At 44.0% G+C, this 21,433-nt stretch overlaps 1 protein-coding gene across 10 annotated transcripts in view; it reads left to right on the top strand.

The window, feature by feature from the left end:
- The window catches only part of KIAA0232 (KIAA0232 ortholog), an 84,444-nt gene that overhangs the window by 11,399 nt on the left and 51,612 nt on the right, over positions 1–21,433 (top strand). The window contains exon 1 of one of the 10 annotated variants that reach the window (XM_026485827.4): positions 11,104–14,228. The exons of the other annotated variants lie outside the window; for them this stretch is intronic. The gene's annotated coding sequence lies outside the window, so the exon portion shown is untranslated. Of the gene's footprint in view, positions 1–11,103; positions 14,229–21,433 lie in introns of those variants that run through there. 10 annotated transcript variants of the gene reach the window in all.

Raw genomic sequence — 21,433 nt, 5'->3', positions numbered from 1 at the left:
TACAGTATATTACTAAAATTAATTTTACCCATTTCCTTTTGAATCTGGCTATTGGAAAATTTGAAATTGCATACTGGTGACTTGCATCTTGCTATTGGATGGTGCTAATGGAGGAAGCAGAGCTGGAGCCCAAACGTCTATCCTTGAAACTTCAAGTCCATTTTCTCTCCACTGCCCTACTCTTCCTGGAGGTTTATTTGTTCCCACAATACTTGCCGACTGCCTGCAATGTCCGAGACACAGATGCCACAGTGCTTAGACATGCAGGAGACTTAGGGAGGAATTGTTGTGGAAGGGAGATCGAGGGAGCAGGAGTGTGCAGGAGCAGCCTCTGACCCCTGTGCAGGTGAGACCCTGCGCAAGGGAGTGAGGGGAGGAGGGCCTGGGTGGGAGCAGCCTCAGGCCCGTGCAGTTCTGAGAAAGGCTTGGCTAGGCTGCTAGGGGGTCTGTGACAGGCTGGGTGGCCTGGGTCTAGTACCCCGTCCTGCTCAGCTTTGCTGGGGTGGCTGGGTGTCCTTGCCATGGCGATTCTGGATGTGCAGCAGCGGGAGGCTGTGGGTCAGCTGGGCTCCCCGCAGTGGGTTCTCCTGAAGGGCTGTCAGAGTGGGGCAGCCGCTGCTCACCACACACACGCAGCACTGTTCTGTCCTGACAGTATGAGTAAGCAAATGGATACAGCTGTCAAGTGAAAACTGCTAGGAGGGAAAATAAAGCCAGGAGATGAGGGTCATGTTTTATAGGGTGGACAGGGAAGGGCTCTCTGATAAGATGCCACTTGAACCGAGACCCAAGACCTGAAGGAAATAAGGGAGAGAGAGGGGCGCTGTCTGCGGAGCAGAGTATCGTCCAGAGGGGGAGCAGAACAGATGAAGGACCCTGATTCTGGATATGTTAGGAAGGGAGAGCTACGGATTTGCTGGTGGGTTGGGTATGGGATGTGAGAGGAGGATGAGGGGTCTGGGTGATGCCAGAGCTTTTGGCTTGAGCAGTGGAAGCAGGAGGTTGCCTTGGCTGACATTGGGAAGGTCTCAGCAAGGATGGTGGTGGTGAGAATTCAGTTTTTGTGTTTTTTTAAAGACCTGTTATAAGTTGAGATGCCAGTTAGACACCCATCTAATAGCTTGATGGTTCTAGAATTGCGGGGTTCACGAGAGAAGCAGAGTACAGTTTGGAGTAATTTCTATATAGATGGTATTTAAAATCATAGGACTGGAGATCATCTAGGACTGTGCTGTTCAGTTAGCTAGCCACGAGCTACACGTGGCTTTTGAGCAATTGAATTGTGGCTAGTTTGACTTGAGATGTGCTGTAAGTGTTAAACATACACCAGATTTCCAAGACTCAGTGTGGGGAAAAAAGAATGTAAATTGTCAATGATCTTTTTACTTGATTATGTTTGGAGTGATAATATTTCGGATCTATTGAGTTAAATACAGTATATTACTAAAATTAATTTTACCCATTTTCTTTTGAATCTGGCTATGGGAAAATTTGAAATTGCATACTGGTGACTTGCATCTTGCTATTGGATGGTGCTAATGGAGGAAGCAGGTGTTGGTGGAGAAGTCTGAGGACGGCCTGGAGAGCCGGCAGAGGAGGGGAGCTGGAGAACAGAGAGGGGTGATAATAGTTGTGGCCTATGGGCAAGTGAGCCTCACTAAAATTTCTCTAGAACTTGTGGAAAAGAATCAGAGAGCAGCTAGGTCTGGCCACTGTGCAGTAGATGGGCTTGGCTCTTTAGACAGGAATGGATCTTGGAGACCGTCTGGAGGATCAGGATCTTTCCCTATAATTTCTTTTGTTTTTGGTTTTATTTTAAAGTGAGTTTCAGGGGCACCTGGGTGGCTCAGTCGTGTTAAGCGTCTGCCTTCGGCTCAGGGTGTGATCCCACGGTCCTGAGATTGAACCCCGCATCGGGCTCCCTGCTCTGGTGGGAGCCTGCTTCTTCCTCTCCCACTCCCCCTGCTTGTGTTCCCTCTCTCGCTGGCTGTCTCTCTCTCTGTGAAATAAATAAATAAAATCTTTAAAAAAAATAGAGTTTCATCAGGATGCGATGCAGCCTGCTGAGTGAGAGCTTTGATGTAACGTGGCCTTTGCAGAAGAACGGCAGTCGGAGAAAGAGCACACATAGGAGCTTTGACGCAATTAATGCAGGCAGCTAACTCTAGTGACCGCAAAACCTTGGTCTCAGGCTCTTTCCCGCCTTGCAACCTTTGCTTGATGCAACTTCCATAAGAACGTCTTACCTTCCTTCTAATTCTGAGCTCCGCAGAGGACTTCTTAACACTCCCTTAGGCCCCGGGAGTGGACTCAGCCACCCTGAGGGAGGGCTTTGTTGCCATCGGTCTTGTCATTCAGTTCCCTTAGCCCTCAGGACCTTGTGCCCAGGTCGCCCCTGCCCTGAGCGTCTCCCAGAGACCTGGAGCTGGGGCCGGGTGTAGGCCCTCCGCTGACCCCAGCTGGTCCGAGGACCTTGCAGGCGCCGCTGGCGGGCTGCTGCTTCCTGCACTGTGGCCATATTGCTCCAGTATCAGGCAAAGATTTCTTCCCTTACACGGAATACTTTTTCCCCTGCGTTTCATTCTCCCATTTCCAAACACACACATGCACATTTAGGAACAGTGTCTATAACCATTTTTCCCCTAGTCGTGGGGTAGAGACTGTCACGGAAATTGCAGCTCCTCGAGTAGACTTACCCGGGTGTTGCCAGGGCAGGCAAAGGAGTACCTTGAAAAGGATCGGGTAGCACCCTGCAGTCCGCCGTTGGCTAAAGTGGGGTCGGAGCTGCTCTCACTTTCCCTCTGGCTCAGGGTTCAGGTGTGTCAGCTTCTCAAAGCGTCTCTAGGTCTCTGCAGATGGTGAACAGTCATGGCCAAACCAAAAGCTTTGATGAAGAAGGATATGCTGAATGCAAAGTAAAAGGCTTTGCTTTGATCTTCAAAATTGGATGACAGCAAGGCTGCAAGTTGGATGAGGGGCGGACGGTGTGGTGGAAGCAGCCGCAGCTTCGCAGCTGGACCGCGGTGGCCCTGGTCTGCTCCCGCCGCAGGACCCTGGCGACGTTAAGTGTCTTAATCCGTAAAATGCAGAGGTTTGCTTTAGCTCGTGTTTTCCATGCTGCGAAAGCCGCATCGAACACAGAGCAGGTGCTCAAAGGGTTATTGACTGACAAATGAGTGAAAGAGTTCAGGCATGAGGCCGGGTGGGTGGGGAGATGGGAGTTGGGCAGTTCCCACGCTCCTCACCTGTGCCACCGTAACCTGTTTCAGGCGTAGTATTGGGGTTTGCCTCTGAGAAATGTTGGAACAGCCCTAGATTAGGGCATGTGTCTGAGTATAAAATCAGCACGCTCCTGACGCTGACACCTGCCCGTTCCTTTCTCCTCACGGTCACGTACCATATGCTTCTCAGGAGGTGGAAGCCGCAGAAGCGGAGGGGTGCCTTGGGCCGGGTGTGAGGTCGGAAGAGCTGCAGGAGCTTCCCAGGGCTGCTGTAAGGAAATGCCTCGGCCTGGGCGGAGGGCAGATTTATCCTTACAGGTCTGGAGGCTGCAAGTCTGAAAGGCAGGTGTCAGGAGGCTGGGTTCCATTTGGAGCTTCTGTCGAAGGACCTGTTCTGTGCCTCTCTCTCAGCTTCTGGGGTTCCTCAGCTTGTGTACACCTCACTCCCATCTCTGCCTCTGTCTGCGTGTGGCCTCCTCTGTGGGTCTCTGTCCCTGTTTCCCTCATCTTGTAAGGGCATCAGTCATTGGGCTGAGGGCTGAACAGAGCTGGATTGACCAGTGGTTATGAGAGGGTGGAAAGGAGCTACTAATTGGAAGTGACTGTGGTTCCTAGGACTTTGATTAGCGTATACATGTTCCTAAACCTGGAACATAGTGTTTCTACGGCGGGGAAATGTGACTTCTGGTTTATCTGCAGAGCAAATGGATGGCGTGGGCCATTGAGGATGATTTTTTCGAGCATGCGTTGAAATCACATTCTCCTAGCTTTAAAATTACTAGAGAACATGCCACCATTGCCCCCCAGATTAAGCTGCTTTGTCACCCCCACTGTGTCTTGTATATTCACCAAATGGTGGTGGTTTCTGATATTTAAATACAATTAAGGGTCACTTGAATCTGATGGGGCAGTCAGTTCCTCAGTGAGTGTCACAAGTTGGGGTCTTTGGGAAGTGGTTTCTCTGGAAAGCAGCTGAAGACAGTTCAGCATGCCGATGTTGATTAAGAAGTACCCATGGGGGCGGTGCCTGGGTGGTGCTGTCGGTAAGTGTCTGACTCTTGGTTTTGGCTGGGGTTGTGAGATTGAGCTCCATGTCGGGCTCTGTGCTTAAGACTCTCTCTCCTTCTGCCCCCCCCCCCCCCCATATTGTCTCTCTCTCTCAAAAAAGGTCCCTGGAACAATAGCTTGGTATTAAAATTTTGGGACCTATTTCATGTGAATTTAAAATTCTTGGTTCATTTAATCCTACCTTCTTTCCCCCTCTGTTTGAATTTGTCCTGCTTTGATGATTTGAAGGATCCTAAGGGGGAACCGTGGTCGAATGGGACTACCTGAGCAGAATGTAACTCCTGGACAGCTGGAGTTAGGTACAGACATTGCTGCTCAAGTCCCCCCCTTTCGGGCCAGAAGGACCCTTTGGGTAGGGGCAAGTTGTTACCAGACAGTCTGTAGCGGTGAGGAGCTTCACTCTGGAGTTAGCTTAGCCTGCTTTCAGATCCCCACTCTTCTCTTTTTTTGCTGTTTGGAGAAATGAAGTTTCTGTTCTGAGTTTCTGTGTCATCATCTGTACAAGGAATAATAATGGTGTCGGCCTCACGGGGTGTTGGAATGCAGTGAGCACGCATGTACAACCACTTTGGTGGTAAATTCCATCAACACAAGCTGCTTCTGCTGTCGCTGGAGGACAACCACATTTACGTTATAAGAAAGGAAGTACCTTCGTTCACTAGCTCTAGACATAGGTGACTGAGCCCCTATAGCTATGATCTTAGCAAACTGCAAGTAGAAGGAAATGTTTGTAGCCAGTAAAGGATGTCTACAGAAAACCTACAGAGAACATCAGTTTTAGTGAGGAAGTGTGGAAACATTTCCTGTATAGTCGGGTACAGGACAAAGGACCCCCTGCTGATGCCACTTCTCTTCATTGTCCTGCCAAAGGCCGCACACCCAGAGAACAGCATTGACCTGCTGAAGGATTGCAGTGCTAGAAACAGAAAATTGTCATCTGCAGATGATGATTCTGTATAAAACCTGGGAGAGTCTGTGACCTAGTATCTAGGAATAAATGTGTGTGCTGAGCATGAAAACTTATTTGAAAGATCTAGCCGGAGACCTAAATAAATGGAGAAATGGTCCTTGTTCATAAATGGGAAGACTGTATGGTGTAAAGTAGACTGTTTTCCTCAAATTGATCAATATATTTAATGCATCTCCCATTAAAATCCCAGCAGGGTTTCACACAGATGTGGTGGCTGATCCTAAAATTGTGAGAACGAACAAAAGGCCAAGCACAGGGAAGACCCTCCTGAGGAAAAATCTTGATACTTCGTGTGAAAGTCTGGTAGTTCAGCCAGCGTGGTGTTGGCGTGGGGATGAGTATGTTGAGCATGGAAAAGAGCCCCAGACAGACGTGTGGTTATGTGGAGCTTGGGTCCGGGAGAGAAGTGCAGTTACAGGTGGGGATAGAGGGCTGATCCATTCATGACACTGGCACAGCTAGTTTTCCGTGTAGAAAAACATGCAGTTAGGTGCCTGCTTCACTAATTCTAGATAGAGGTAACTCGTAAATGGATTAAGAACTTGAATGTTTTATTAGATTTTACAGGGTTGCACTGTAGTGACCAAACCCCTGAGTCTCAGTGGCTTAAGCACCAAACATTTCTTCGTGGCTCACATCAATACATTGGCGGCCACGAGTTTGTTGCTATGGTGCCCTTCCAGATGTCTTCTCATCCTGAGACCCATGCTGAGGAAGCGGTCCCATCTGGAACACGTTCTTCCTGTGATAGCAGAAGAGGTCTAATCACATGATCACTTTTAAAGCTGGTTGGACATGCGTAGGTCATGTCCACTGCGGTTCAGTGGCCACACCAGTCACAGGGGGCAGTGCAGGGACATGTCCTCAGCCTACAGGGAGGCACTGCCAGTCCGTCCCATGGTGACGACGGTGGGGACTTGCTGTGTAACGGGTTGTTTGAGGGGAAATGAAGGGCTGGATGGAAACTAACTCAGTTTGCTACAGTATGAGAAGAAAAACTTGAATACTTTTAGAAGAACAGACAAGCCTCTTTCTGACCTTAAGATAGGGAAAGAGGTCTAAGGACTGTGTTCTCAAACTTTAAAGTACATTTGGGGGCACCTGCCTGTCTCAGTCTGTACAGCATGTGACTCTTGTCGTCAGGGTGGTGAGTTCAAGCCCCGCTTTGGGCCTAGAGTTACTTAAAAAGGAAAAAAAAGTACGTTTGTCACCTGCGGAACTTGGTAAAATGGAGATTCTGCTTCAGTGGGTCTGAGTAAGCTCTGACATAAAAGCTGCCACCACAGCGACCATCTTCCCTCTTAAGCCCTCTCCTCACTTGCTCTTGTAGTAAAGGTCTCAGAGCCGGGGGGGGGGGGGGGAGAATTGGTTTGTAGGTAGTGACTTCTGCATAAATTACACAGGTCTTCGACCTTGTTTGTGAGGGGTTGAAACATGAATGTTCAGGGATCTATAACACAACTCGGGGCCCAAATCACTCCTGTAGTTCTGGTTACTGGCCGTTAGGTAACCCCTGAAAGAAGCATCTGGATAAGATTACCCTTATTTATCAAAGATTTCTAGGGATTATTATCTTTTTTTCCAGAGTTGTCTGATTTCATATTCATGGGAGTAGAATACTTATTACTAACCCCCAAATTAAATATTTCATGTGATGGAGAACTTGACCAGAATCTATAAGAAAAGCATAATCAACTTTATATTTAACAGGAGTCATTTAAAAGCTGGCTTTTATGTTCAGTGTTTGGATACTTAACTGATTTGTTAATATCCTTTTCCCAGTTATGTATGTATATTTTTGTTGTGTATGTGAGTGCCTATGTCTGCTACTTTTTACGTTTACCTTTGTAATATTTATCATTTGAGCATAGAAGTGAAATTTTAAAGAGTTTTGACCTCTATAGAGCTCTACAGATGGTCATGCCAGTCTATTTTTTGAGGAGAAGGTTTTTGTTTTTGTTTTTAAGATTTTAAAATTTTGGGGCGCCTGGGTGGCTCAGTTGGTTGAGGGTCTGCCTTCAGCTTGGGTCATAGTCCCAGGTCCTGGGATTGAACCCTGCTTCGGGCTTCCTGCTCAGTGAAGAGCCTGCTTCTCCCTCTCCCTCTGCTGCTCCCCCTGCTTGCGCTTTCTCTTGCTCCCTGTCAAATAAATGAATACAATCTAAAAAAAAAGATTTTAAAATTTTATTTATTTGGGGGAGGTTTGTGGAGAGAGACCAGCAGACTCCTCACTGAGCATGGAGCCCAGCATGGGGCTCAATCTCATGACCCTGAGATCATGACCTGAGCTGAAACCTTGAGTTGGATGCTTAACCGAATGAGCCACCCAGGTGCCCTCAGAAGAGTTTTTTTTTTTAAAGATTTATTTATTTCATCTGTGAGAAGGAGCGAGTGAACATGAGCCAGCACGAGTGGGAGGGGCAGAGGGAGAGGAGAGAATCCCAAGCGCACTCCCCACCGAGCGTGGAGCCTGAGGCTGGGCTTGATTCCACACCCCTGAGATCATCACCTGAGCTGAAAGCAAGAGTCAGACTTAACCGACTGCGCCACCCAGGCGCCCTGAGAAGGCTTTTATTTATTTATTTAATTTTTTATAAAGATTTTATTTATTTGAAAGAAAGAGAACACAAGCAGGCGGAGGGGCAGAGGGAGAGGGAGAAGCAGACTCACCACTGAGCAAGGAACCTGACTCGGGACTCAATCCCAGGACCCTGGGATCATGACCTGAGCCACCCAGGTGCCCTTGAGAAGGGTTTTAATTAGTGTAAAATTCCAATCCAAAATCTTTCACCTTTGTGTCATACTTTGCTGGGTATTTTATTTTATTTCATTTTTTGAAACTGTTTATTTTATTGTTAAGGAATCCATTTATATGACTGTCCTGAAGCCCAGACTGGGTTAACAGTCATGAGTCCTGGAGGTAACTACACCCGACTCTGAACTTTCTGGTTGTAAGCACTGTCTTCTCTAATTCATCTGAAACCCAGACTCATGAGGCCTCAATCCCTGCCTCCCTGTTCCTGGAAGATGCTAAAGCCAACTGTGTAGGAGTCTTTTTCGGAGAAGACAAACCCTCTCCTTGACTTTATGAGGCAGATAACAACCCCAAACCACGGGCAGGTTGGGACCTGTGCAGGCCGCTGGGTATTTTAAAGATTTTATTTGTTTATTTTTAGAGAGCTCGAGAGTGTGTGGGCATGGGGGAGGTGGGGAGGGACAGAGGGAGAGAGGGTCCCAAGCAGACTCTGCGCTGAGTCTGGGGTTCGATTTCACGGCCTCAAGATCATGACCTGAGTAGAAATCAAGATGTGGATACCTAACCAACTGTGCCCCCTGGGTATCCCGGCCTCTGGCTATTTTAAATACATTTTTGATAATATTGCTTTGTTAATATTGCATTGTCTTTAAAGTATTTATATTTCGGGTCTTGAGAGATACCACTGAGGTAGGGAGAATTCCATAGATAAACAGTCCTATTAATGCCACTCTACTTGGCCTCTAAGAGTAGTGGGGCTTCTCAGCATGTTTCCCAGATTCAGGGAAGCCTCAAAGTACACTTAAAATTGGTAGCATTTCTAAATCTTTTAGCAGCTGTACTATGACCCCAGCAAATGTTTATGAACTGCAGGCACTTGTCAGTTAGCTTGCCCTTCCAGCAGCCCCTGGATCATGCCCTCTGAGCGCCATACTTGGCCTTCCAGTGTTGTAGAGCTACTGGCCAGTTGAGTTCCCTCCTTGTGGCTCTGCCATTAGCATCCTATTAGATCTTTGTTTTTGGAGCCACTAAAAAACAGCTTGGTGGTATTGTGCAGTGAACATAAACCCAGGATCGCTTCAATGGCTGTAAGCACCTGCGTTGCTGCTGTGCCTGTAATGTGAGCTGGCAGGTAAGTGGTGCACGTTGAACGCAGGCACAGCTCCTGAAGTGTATGTGTTCCAAGATCATAAATGAGGCCTGAAGCATGCCTAGGGGAAAGGGGGAGATCTGGGAGTTTCTGACCCCATGTCAAAAGGAATTGTGATTGATTTACTGTATAGCACCATATGATTTATGCAGATTTTTCAAAGGAAAATAAAGGAGATGGTATCATCAGTTTAACCTTTCAACCCTTGGAAATTGAGGATATAAGGACCCTAGATGATCTAGGTCTTCGTTATAACTTGGCCCGTAGGGAAAATGTTAAGTCTTTCTTAAAAGGTTATATTTCGCAATGTTCTCAGGAACTTAAAAAGAGGTCTATAATTAAATAAGTATGGAAAATGCTATCTACTTTGTTTCCTTCCTGGAGGTTCCAGATGCACATTACCATATTAAAAGTTTTAAGATGTCCTAAAATAAATAAGCCTACTTTTGTTTCAGCTCTGGTATTTCCCTAATTTATGCAAGAGGAAGAATTTCTACAGCAAAAATAATAATTTTTTTTTTTTTAAAGATTTTATTTATCGACAGAGAGAGAGACAGCCAGCGAGAGAGGGAACACAAGCAAGGGGAGTGGGAGAGGAAGAAGCAGGCTCATAGTGGAAGAGCCTGATGTGGGACTGGATCCCACAACGCCGGGATCACACCCTGAGCCGAAGGCAGACGCTCAACTGTTGTGCCACCCAGGCGCCCCAAAAAATAATAAATTTTTATATCACCTGGAATAAATACACTTTAGGGGAACTGTAACAGGTTATACTTTAAATGATGATACCATTCATTTAAATAGCTTCCTAGGGACTCTTAACTACGTAGTTATCCTAAGAGTCACAGCTAAAGACTTGATTTGATCTTTGAAGCATATAATTAATGGATGAAAAATACACATACTTTGAACCTATTCTGAGTTCTCAAATGTTTATCTTTTTGCAAAGTCAAAAAGAGAATTTTATTCTGATCCTTTAAAGTTTCTAACTAGTAGGATATGTATCAGATAATCATATAAAATTTTTATATTGAATTAGGTATCTCTTATTGAGAGATACCAAATCTTATCAAAATCTCGCTCACTACCCAGTTTCATTTTGGAGAACTGTAATACGTAGCTTATGGCTTTATATTAGTGTTTTTAAAAATGGCACTGTTTTACCAATGAGCCTCAGAATTTCAGGCCATTTTTCCCCCACCTAGTGTAACTCAGAGGACAGATCACTTGGTAATTTTAAGGTCAGTAGTTGAAAGCTGTAGAATTTTTAAGAAATTTTTTTAGAGGGGCTCCTGGGTGGCTCGGCCTTAAGCATCTGCCTTCAGCTCAGGTCATGATCCCAGCGTTCTGGGCCTATATCGGGCTCCCTGCTCGGCGGGAAGCCTGCTTCTCCCTCTCCCACTCCACTCCCTCTGCTTGTGTTCCCTCTCTCACTCCCTCCCTCTCTGTCAAATAAATAAATAAAATCTTAAAAAAAAAATTTTTTTTTAGAGAGGGAGTGAGGAACCCGATGACACAGGGCTTGATCTCATGACTCTTGACATCAAGACTTGAAAGCTTAATTGACTGAGCCACCCAGGCACCCCGGAAGCTGTAGAACTTTTATGCACAGACATTGGACAAGCGACAGTATCACTTTGAAAAACTATTTTTATACACCATGATCTAGTATCTTATTTGATAAATGCTTTATCCATGATTAAATGGGTTTCATCATGTTAGAGGCTTTGCATTTTGAAAATTCTAAACATCTTCTTGTTTAAATTTTTTTTTTTCTAAATAAACTTGGTTAGTGTTTTTGAAAATTTTTCTTAGAGTTGAAGGTCCGTTTTGTTTCTCCTGGTAGAAGTTTTTAAATTTCTGAAATCTAGTTTCATCACTTTACAACAATTTTTCTAAAAGCTTTTAGGATTTCATAATAATAAACTTTGTTTTAATGTTTGGATTTTGTTTGGTAGCTGTTTCATTGTTTGCAGGAGGACTCTCTCAGATGTCAGTGTATACATTTAATGCCTTCCCTCTGACCCAGAGGGCTTTCCACATGGTTTTTCATCCTGTAAATGGCCTGACATGTGGTTTGCCCCTTCCAGGGAGAAAGGACATTTTTGTAAGTCTCCAATAAGGACTTTTTTGAAGGCATAAAAACTGACATTTTGTAGCCCTGCTAATGAATTCTGATGTCTAATAGCTCTAGGTGAATGATAAACACTGATTATTGTAATGTGATAACCTGCAAAGAGATTTCAGTCTGGGAAAATCAGCCTGGCTTTTTAAATCAGAAATATTAACAGATGAGAATGAATCATCAAATAACTGGCAATGGAGTAAAAGTTAGAAATACAACAATGTTACTTCGCATAAGCAGTTTATCTCCCTCTGGTTAGGCCCGTTACAGCTCTGAGAACTTAGAGGCTGACCTAGACTTTCGGTTCTGTAAGCACTCGCCCCCAGCACCCAGCAGGGGAGAATTTATCCAGGCCGGACTGAAAGCTCTTCCCTTTTGTTTAGTCTCATTACACACTTGATCTCGTTCCCATTTGTTTTTGCTCTAGGGGAGGTCTCTCCTGTACTTCTGATTCTCCGTAGAACCAGGTCCTTTCACCTGTCATCATGGTCTAGTTGGTTCTTCCTTTTCCTTGTCTTTTCAACTTAGAGATTAACCGGGTCTGTTATGTGTCTTCAGTTTAGTAAGACCTTAGCTAGTTCCTGTTACTGTCAAGTAATAACTCTTAAATCTATAAGAACGACCCTACACTCATGAAAAGAATTCATTTTAAGTGTTACTGGAGAATATACAGTAATCAGTTCATACAGTAAAAATGGAATTTAATCCTTAACGCAGTTCTTCTATTTTGGTGGAAGGCAGTCATGTCCATGCTAGTCTTACTGATTATATTGTCTTAAACAGAAGCCTTATTCATTTCCTAGGACTTCGCACGTTTCTAGATGGGGAAGCGACTGTAGGTCTGACTCTCCGTATCTAGATGGTTTTTCAGATACAGAGGTTAAACGGGTTTATGGGACCAGCTTTTAGCCTGCCGTTTCTTGAGTGATAAGAGTTCTCGTTTAGGCTGTAGATTCTCTATGGATTTTCTCTCCTGGCCTTAGATTCGCCCCGAAGGCATGCTGCCTACCACAGAACATGAGCCCTCCCTTACGTTCCAAATGCACTGAGATGATGTGTATGTGTGTAACTAGCTCGTTGGAAATGTGCACCCTCGGATTTGCCAGGCAGATATTTAGGATCTTTGTGAAAAGTAGTAGAATCTAAAAGCTAGAGTCTTAGTAGGTCAAACATTACCTTCTTTATTGTTTTTTTTTTTTTTCTATTTATATTTTGTATATCCTTTACCCTTCCCCTTCAAAGGCTTTTGTGTGTGTGTGAAAATTGTATTGATACTGAAATTGAGGAATTATGAAAAGACAGTTTCAGGTAATTCAGGCCTTGAATATTGAGGACTTGGTCATATTTATTGTGAAATTTGTAGTGAGGAAGACCAGGTAAAAATATGTAGTCATTGTGAAGGCATAAATTGCAAAAGTACCACACTAGAACAAAGGGAAGGTGAAAGCCAATGGGTTTGAGTAGGAAGAAGAAGTTGATTACCTAAGGGTGAAGCCCAAAGCCCATTAACGTAGGATGGTAAATACAGAAGGAACAAACCTGAAGGTCATTGAGTTTATATCGCTAACAGCATGCCCGGTGCCTGGCACACAGGAAGCCTCCAGCACGTGTGTGGGTGGTGGAAGAATGAGCTGGGGCTCCTAGGCTAGAGTTGTTCCCCACCTGGCGGCTGAGAACTTGACCGGGGCTCAGTGTTTTCCCACACACGCTAGTGTTATGAATATTGTATTTCCCAAGGCTGATTTTCAGAATTTCTTCCCCCATTTAGATTTGGAAAGTGTTAATTTGACACAGTTTTGCTCACCTGCCAAAGCCTAAGCATGGGGCTAATTAGCATGTGGAATATGTCACAGTTTGGCCTTGGAGAACTTTCAGCCTTGCTTGTGAAGGAGCCCACATGCAGGGGGCAGTTGGGAGAATAGTATGGATGCGTATCATTGAAAGCAGAGAGCGGGGAGGACAGTGAGTGCCCTCAGTGGTACAGGAAGAGAGCAGTGTGGCTGTAGGTAGTTAGGGATGGCTTCTTAGAGGAGCTGGAGGCATTGGCTCGTTGCTATTCAGGTGTTAATGTTTCAGCAGTGAAGCCTTCCTCAGCAAGTTACTTTAGTCTCTTTTTGTGGGTTTTTTGTTTTGTTTTGTGTTTGCAGTGTTTTAATTCATCTGCCTCGAATAGTCCACTCTAGTTGACCAGAATGCTGGTTTCAATAGTGTTAGACGTTAAGAGTTGTTTCCTATCAAGAGTCCCACATTTTGCCCCTTAGAGTAGTCCTTAGGGCTCTTGACACCTGTTCCTGCTCCTCCGTCTTCCTGGCATGGGAGAGGAGTGTTCCCCCCACCCCTACTTGGAGTGAGGCCATGAAACTTGCTTTGACTGGGGAGATGTGGGGCCACTTCCAGGAGGAAGTTTCTGAAGCGCTGGTGCATGCCTTGATGCAGATTTTCTTTGCCCCTGGTTCCTGGGCTAGTAGGGTTTAAGGTTGGCGACCATGCTGTCATGCTGTGTGCTGAGTCCCAGAGCGGTTGTGTGTGACTATGCTGAGCACTTCTGCCAGTCCGGGAGGGACATGGCTACTGGGATTTGGGGATTGTTGGTTTTTAAGCATAATCCACCCTATTTTGACTTAATAACTTTTCGTCCTGAATTTTGAACCTTGAAATTTGGCCCCCGTCCTGGTTATTCTGTTTTCTTTTTTGCTTTGTCAGTGAGCTTCAGGGTTCTCGCTGTTCTGTATACAGTTTGACGTTGTCACCGAACCTTCCATGATTACTTTCTACTGTAATGACATTTGACCTGATGAAATTTGAGACCTATCAAACACAAAGGCAGATGTTTTCCACTTCCCTCAGACCGGTCCTCTGGCACATTGTGCTGTCTCAGAATGGCTGTGCTTAGCATCCCATCTTCGGGTATGAGGAGGATTGTCTCGTATAGTCCACAGGTACGTGGAGGAGGGTACATGGATTCTATTGAGCCAGGGACTCTTTGTTTGGTCTAACATAGGAGAGAATCAAGCTGGTATTGTTCAGTAGAACTTCTGCAGTGACAGAAATGTCCTATATTTGTACAATAGCCACTAGCTGTATGTGGCTTTGAGCTCTTGAAATGTGGCTGGTGTGGCAGATTTTTAATTAAAATGTAAATAGCCACATTTGACTGGTGGCTGCCATATTGGACCCTAGCACAGCACTGGGAAGATATAATGTTAGGTGAAAAACAGAGTATGTATTATTTAACCTGTTGAAATAAAACATTTTAAGTTCTATACAAAAGGGAAAAAACACTGAAAATGACCACATAGAAATACTGTGAATTATATTAGGGTGGAGAAATTGTGTGTGGGTGTCCTTCTGTTTTCATATTTAGAAAAATACGTTAACAAGCTTTTGTAATGCAAGTAGATGTGGTCCAGTTGAGCAGAAAAGCAGAAGTGCTTGGAGAGTAAAAGAGTGGGTCTATGGCTTGAGCAGATTTCCCTCCACAAGATCCGCACTTTGCATTTTGCCCAGAGAAGTGCGCTTTGGAACTGTTGACCGTGCTCTTCATGATCAGTTGGGCTGTCGCACAAGACATCGAGAACATTCCACACATGAGAGCTATCTGTGCACCATGTCAGAAAGAGATGATGATTTTGAAATAATTTTTAGGTGTTTTCAGCAAATCTAAACATATATGCACTGTATTAAGAAGAAGGGAAACACTTGAACATTTAAATTCAGCTGGTCACTTGTCTGCTCTGCTTGAGCTCTAAAGAAACTGGACTGCAGAATGTCTGTTTCTTAGAGCTTACAGGAATCAGTGCTGCGTGCACCCTAGATGACTCTCTAGACACACAGACGGGGCCGTAATCGGACTGACTTCTAGGAATGTGTGTGGTGTTACAAAGAGTACAGAAAGACAGCATTATATTTCTTGGAACATTGTTACACAACGGGAGAAATTTTGGAAGATCAGTGAACCTCCTTCAAAGTGCCCCTTTATCCCACCGCAGAAAGAGTCTTCATTATTAAATTACTCATTTGAAACTTGTGGCCTTACCATTTCTCAATTACTTGTTGAAAAAGTACTCTTGTAATAACTTAAGTACTAGATCTGTTTTCTTTTTTCTTAGTGGACAGATCATTCGGGACTACTTATATGACTCTGAAAGCATATAGACTAGATAAATAATTAAATGCTTTTATTTTTGTTTTATTTTTAAATTAATATATAATGTATTATTTGTTTCAGGGGTACAAGTCTGTGATTCATCAGTCTTACACAACACCCAGTGCTCACCACAGCACATACCCTCCCAATGTCCATCACCCAGTCACCTATCCCCCCACCTTCTCCCCTCAATGCTTTTATTTTTATAATTTATTTTAAAATTTAAAATTTGTTATCCTAGTCCCACGTCTAATCCTAAATGTCCCAGGCCCCAGGGCCCTGACTCCTGGAGACCCAGGGTGGTATGAGACCTGGGGGTATCTTGAGAGTGAGCAGGGCATTAGGGGTATTCCCCCCAGCACTTTCACTTCCAGGCTTAGATTAATATTAGACCCTGGAGGCTTTGATCGATCCCCAGGCCTACACAGAGTTGCCCCAATCTTGGGGGAAGATTTTCATTTACCACCAGGGCTATTTTTAATCCTTGATTAGAAATAGAAATTTCTAGAAATTGTACCCGGGCCGCAGAAAAAGCCCAGGGTGTGCTGAGCTCCTCTGGGTGTGTGCTGTTTGGGGATAGTGTGGCTTCTCTGTGCAGAGACCACTCTGCAGGTGTGTACATTTCAAAACAAATAGAATACTGGGCAGCAAAGGGGACCATTGTATTTTTGTGTTCATCCTCTGCACCTTAACCATTTTGAGTTCTTTGCAGTGTCACATTTGAATTTGTAGCAGAGAACGAACATGTTAACAAGAGGAAAGGCTTTGATGTGACTAGAAACTAGGTTCTTATAAATGAAGGAAATTTCATAGCTTTTTGTTTTAAGGACAGTAAGGAAATAGAGTATTTTTTGTTCTGAAGGAGCAGTATATTTTACACAAATACTACTCTTCACGTTATCTGAATCAGTGAAGGCACGTGTGAGATGAAGCCGGTATAAACAATTTGAGGGGGTAATTTGTAACAGTACCTTCCATTGTGTGACAGTTTATGAAATGCAAAGGCCACAGAAACACAGATATACTTCTCCTTTGTTCATTGCAATAACCTTGTGAGAGATTGAGGTGTAGAGAGAGCGTGTATTTATTATTCTGTTTTACAGATGAGAAAACAAAGACCCCAAGCAGTTATGGGCACAAAACCAGCTATTAAGTAGCAGAGGTGATATTGAGTACAAAAACCTAGATGTTATGACTGCTAGGCTCATGTACTTTCCACTCTTCTGTGCTACCTTCAAGAATTAAAGAAGACATAAGTGGTACAGAAACTTCCATGGGCATTTAATTATAGCTATGTGTATTTTTTGCATCCATAAGGAAACCATTTAAAGTTTGATGTAAAAAAGACAAAAAGTCTAAAATAAGTATATTATTGTGGGACCTTTTTTTTTTCCCCCAAGATTTTATTAGAGAGTGAGTGCGTGAGTTGGGGGGGGCGGGCAGAGGAAGAGGGAGAAACCACCCCCACTGAGCAGGGAGCCTAACGTGGGCCTGGGTCCCACGACTCTGGGATCATGACCTAAGCCGAAGGCAGATGCTTAACCAACGGAGCCATCCAGGCACCCCTATTGTGGGACCTTTAAATGATCATTTATGCAGCCCAGTCTTTAGTAGCATGATTTGGGTTAGTTCTGCTTTGGAGAAAGATACTCAAGATGATCTGAAGGTCCTCTTTTCTCTGTAAACCTCTGGAGAATCAGATGTTGAAAAAATGAAGTGAAGCAAAACAAAAAGCCTTTGAGTTTATGCAGTGGTGCTTTGTCTTTAAAACGCTTTTGGAGGCATACCTGGGTGACCCAGTGAGTTAAGCATCTGACTTGGACTCAGGTCATGATCTCAGGGTGCTGAGATCGAGCCCCTCATCAGGCTCCCTGCCCACTGGGGAGCCTGCTTCTCCCTCTGCCCCTCTTCCCGCTTGTTGTCGTGTCTCTCTCTCTCTCAAATAAAAATTTAAAAATCTTAAACTTTTGGAGAACCTGGGTTTTTGGGGCACCTGGGTGGCTCAGTCAGTTAAACATCTGCCTTAAGTGTCTGCTTTCAGCTCAGGTCTTGATCCCAGAGTCCTGGGATCGAGCCCCACGTTGGGCTCCCCGCTTAGCAGGGAGCCTGCTTCTCCCTCTCCCCTTGCTGGCGCGCGCTGTCTCTCTCTTAAATAAAATAAATAAAACCTTTAAAAAAAAAAACTTTTGGAGAATTTAGTTAAACTGAAATGAAATCTAACTTGATACTGACGAAATTTCACATTTGGAATGAGCATAACAGTTTGAAATTCGGGGTGCTTGCCAGCTGTGTCCTTGAACTTGTCAGGTAGACATTAAATGGCTTTTGCCTAGGTTTGTCAGACTCTTCCACTGTTCTGACCATGTGATAGATCGTACCCAAAATAAGTTTTAATTAAAAATTGTGAACCAGCATACCTAAGAGACTCCTTTCGGTTCAGAACTGTAAATAGAGTCTCTCACCCGGTCAAATGTTCACCCCTCTATCGAAGTCTTGCTGCTTAGGGAGAAGCAGCTTAGTTATGGCCCAGTACTCCGTACCTGGGTCATCTGCTGACAGTTTGACATTCAAAATATGGAGACTGGACACTGGCTCCGAGAACATTTAGACCTGCCGTTACGGTACAGGAAGAGCCATCTTGTACTGTTCCTGTCTCAGACCCTGTTACTAGGATCCACTCAGTTACCGCACGGACAACTGCCAAGTAGTCTGAGGGTACCAGACTTCCCAGCCTCTGCTCTTTTCTGTGGTCCTCTGCAGTCTGAACTATAGAGTAAAAAAAAAGATCGTAACCGCTAGTGACTTCAGGGATATGGCCCGTTGTTTAAAAATGATAGGGCGTCAGCTCTTAAACAAGTTCGAGGAAGAGTTCTGTTAGGGGTAAAAATGCAAGGGCTGGTTTTAACCGCTTTGATGAGATCTTGGGAGTTCAGTATACTTTTGCTTTCTGGCTTTGTATGCTGATTTTTTTTCTCACCCACTTCTTGAATCCTCACACTTGGCTAAAGAAATGTGAATTCTCTTAATGACAACAGAGAATCCTATGGTTGGGTTGAAACTTTTTTTTTTTTTTTTTTTTTTTTTTTAAGAGAGAGAGAGATGGGGAGATGCAAGGGACAGAGGGAGAGAGAGAATCTCAAGCATGTTCCATGCCTATCATGGAGCCTGACACGGGGCTCGATCTCACAACCCTGAGATCATGACCTGAACCGAAATCAAGAGTTGGACGCTCAACTGACTGAGCCACCCAAGCGCCCCTGATTAGTTTATAATTTAGTTCCATGTGGTCAGAGAATATATTTTGTATGATTTGAATCCTTTTAAGTTTGTTGCAAACTTCTTTATAGCCCAGAATACAGTCTTCTGTCCGATTGATGATAATGTTGCTCTGGTTTTTAAATCCTTATTGATTTTCCGTTTACATCTTTCAGTGATTGAGAGAGAAATTTTGAAATCTAGTACAATCATGGATTTGTTTATTTCTCCTTGAAATTCTATCAGTTTCCACGTATTTGGAATCTCTGCTACCAGGTGTATGATAAATAGGACTGTCACATCCTCTTGGTAATGGACCCCTTTTTCATTATGAAATGACTTTTATCTCTGTTAACACCTTGTTCTGAAATCTGTCAGATATTAATGTAGACATTCCACCTTGTACTTTAAAAATTTTATTTATTTTAGAGAGAGGGATTGAGAGAGGGCGAGCAAGAGGAGGGGAGAGGAAGAGAGAATCCTCAAGCAGACACCCTCCTGAGTGTGTAGCCCATCACGGAGCCCAATCCCAGGACCCCAAGATCACAACCTGAGCCAAAATCAAGAGTCAGCTGCCCAACCGACTGAGCCACCCGGGGCCCCTCCATCTTGCTTTATGTTGGTGTTGGCATGGTGTATTGTTTCCCATTTTTTTGCTTTGAATCTATCTGTGCCTTTATATTTAATGTGGGTATTTTTCAATGGAATATTATTCAGCCATCAGAACGATTACCCAACATTTGCAGCAACATGGATGGGACTGGAGGAGATTATGCTAAGTGAAATAAGTCAAGCAGAGAAAGACAACTATCATATGGTTTCACTCATTTGTGGAACATAAGAAATAGCAGGGAGATCGGTAGGAGAAGGAAGGGAAGAATGAACCGGGGGGTAAACAGAAGGGGGAATTAACCACGAGAGACTAGGGACTATGGACAAACTGAGGGTTTCAGAGGGGAGGAGAGTGGGGGATTGGGCTAGGCTGGTGATTGGTATTAAGGAGGGCACGAATTGCATGGAGCACTTTGTGTTATAGGCAAACAATGAATCATGGAACACTACATCAAAAACTAATGATGTACTGTATGGTGACTAACATAATAAAAAATTAAAAAAAAAATAATGTGGGTATTTTTATAAGCAGCATGTATCTGGGTCTTGCAGTTTTAAAATCCAGTCTGACCATCTCTATTTTTTAATTGGTTGGTTTGATCGTTTACATTTATTATGATTATTAACAGCTGTCATATCACAGTCTGTGTCCAAATGGCATTCTACCATTGCAGGTAATATGGAAGGAGCACGTAGTAGTATTATATTTTCCCCCTCTGGCCTTGACTCTTTGTTGCCCTCCATTTTGCTTCTACGGATGTTGCCAACCTCACAATAAATTGTTACTGTTTTTGTTTCAGTAGTGGAATTATCTTTGAAAGATACTGAAATAATAAGAAAAATGTGGTTATACTGTTTCTGGTGCTCTTTGTTCCTTTGAGTGGATGGACCTTTTATTCTGGTGTCATTTTCCTTCTGCCTGGAAGAATTTGCTGTAATGTTTCTGACCGCCGTCTTCTGCTGGTGCTGGAATCTTCCAGCTTTTGCATTTCTGAAAAAGTCTTTGTTTCACTTTTGTTTTGAAAGAGTTTGTGATGAGTATAGAATTCTGCATTGATGGGTTTTTCTTCCAGTCCTTAAACGTTTTTGCCTGGTTATCTTATCCTTTGCATGTTTCGGACAAGAAACTTGGTGTTCTTATTCATCCTTTTCTCTGTTCTGCCTAATGTTCCTTTTCTCCCTGGTGGCTTTGAGCTTCCTCTCTTTGGATGGTTTTGTTGCAGGAAGCCTAGGTGTCAATTTCTTCCTATTTCTTGTGTTTAGAGTTCAGTGAACTTCTTGGATCTGTGCGTTTAGCTCTCATCAATTTTGGGAAAATGTTGGTCATTATTTCTTTGTCCCTTTCTCTTTCTCCTCCAACTAAACATATGTTAGATTTCTTAAAATTGTCACACGGCTTGCTGAAGCTGTGTCAATGTATTCCTTTCTCTCTGTGTTTCATTTTGTATGGTTTCTTTTGCAGTTTAAGACTCTGGAATCTTGGGGCGCCTGGGTAGCGCAGTCGTTAAAGCGTCTGCCTTCGGCTCAGGGCGTGATCCCGGTGTTCTGGGATCGAGTCCCACATCGGGCTCCTCCACTGGGAGCCTGCTTCTTCCCCTCTCACTCGCCTGCTGTGTTCCCTCTCTCGCTGGCTGTCTCTCTGTCACATAAATAAATAAAATCTTTAAAAAAAAAAAAAAAGACTCTGGAATCTTTCCTTCTGAGGTGGCCGACCTGCCATTATCCCATGCTGCCAGCTTTTCCTCTCTGACGTAGTTTTCATCTGTAGATGTTTGACTTTCAATCTTTATATTTTCTGTTCTCTACTCATCACATACATGGCCTTTCGTCATAATAACTGCTTCAGAGTCCTTTCTGCTAAATCTCACTTTTATATCAATTCTGAGTTGGTTTCAGTGAATTTATTTTTCTCTTAATTTTCTACTTCCTTTTTGCCTGCTTCTTTGCATGTTTGCTAATTTCTTATTAGGTGCCAACCATTGTAAATTTTACTTTTTTTAAAAAAAGATGTTGTTTATTTGAGAGAGAGAGCACGAGCAGGGAAAGGAGTAGAGGGGGAAGGAGAAGGAGGGGGAAAAAATCTCCGGTAGACTCCACGCTGAGCATGGAGCCCGATGTGGGGCTTGATCC

Source organism: Ursus arctos, unplaced genomic scaffold, assembly GCF_023065955.2.
Source record: "Ursus arctos isolate Adak ecotype North America unplaced genomic scaffold, UrsArc2.0 scaffold_9, whole genome shotgun sequence".
NCBI lineage: Eukaryota > Metazoa > Chordata > Mammalia > Carnivora > Ursidae > Ursus > Ursus arctos.
Note: the sequence above shows the minus strand (reverse complement) of the source record. Positions and strands in the feature narration are given on the sequence as shown.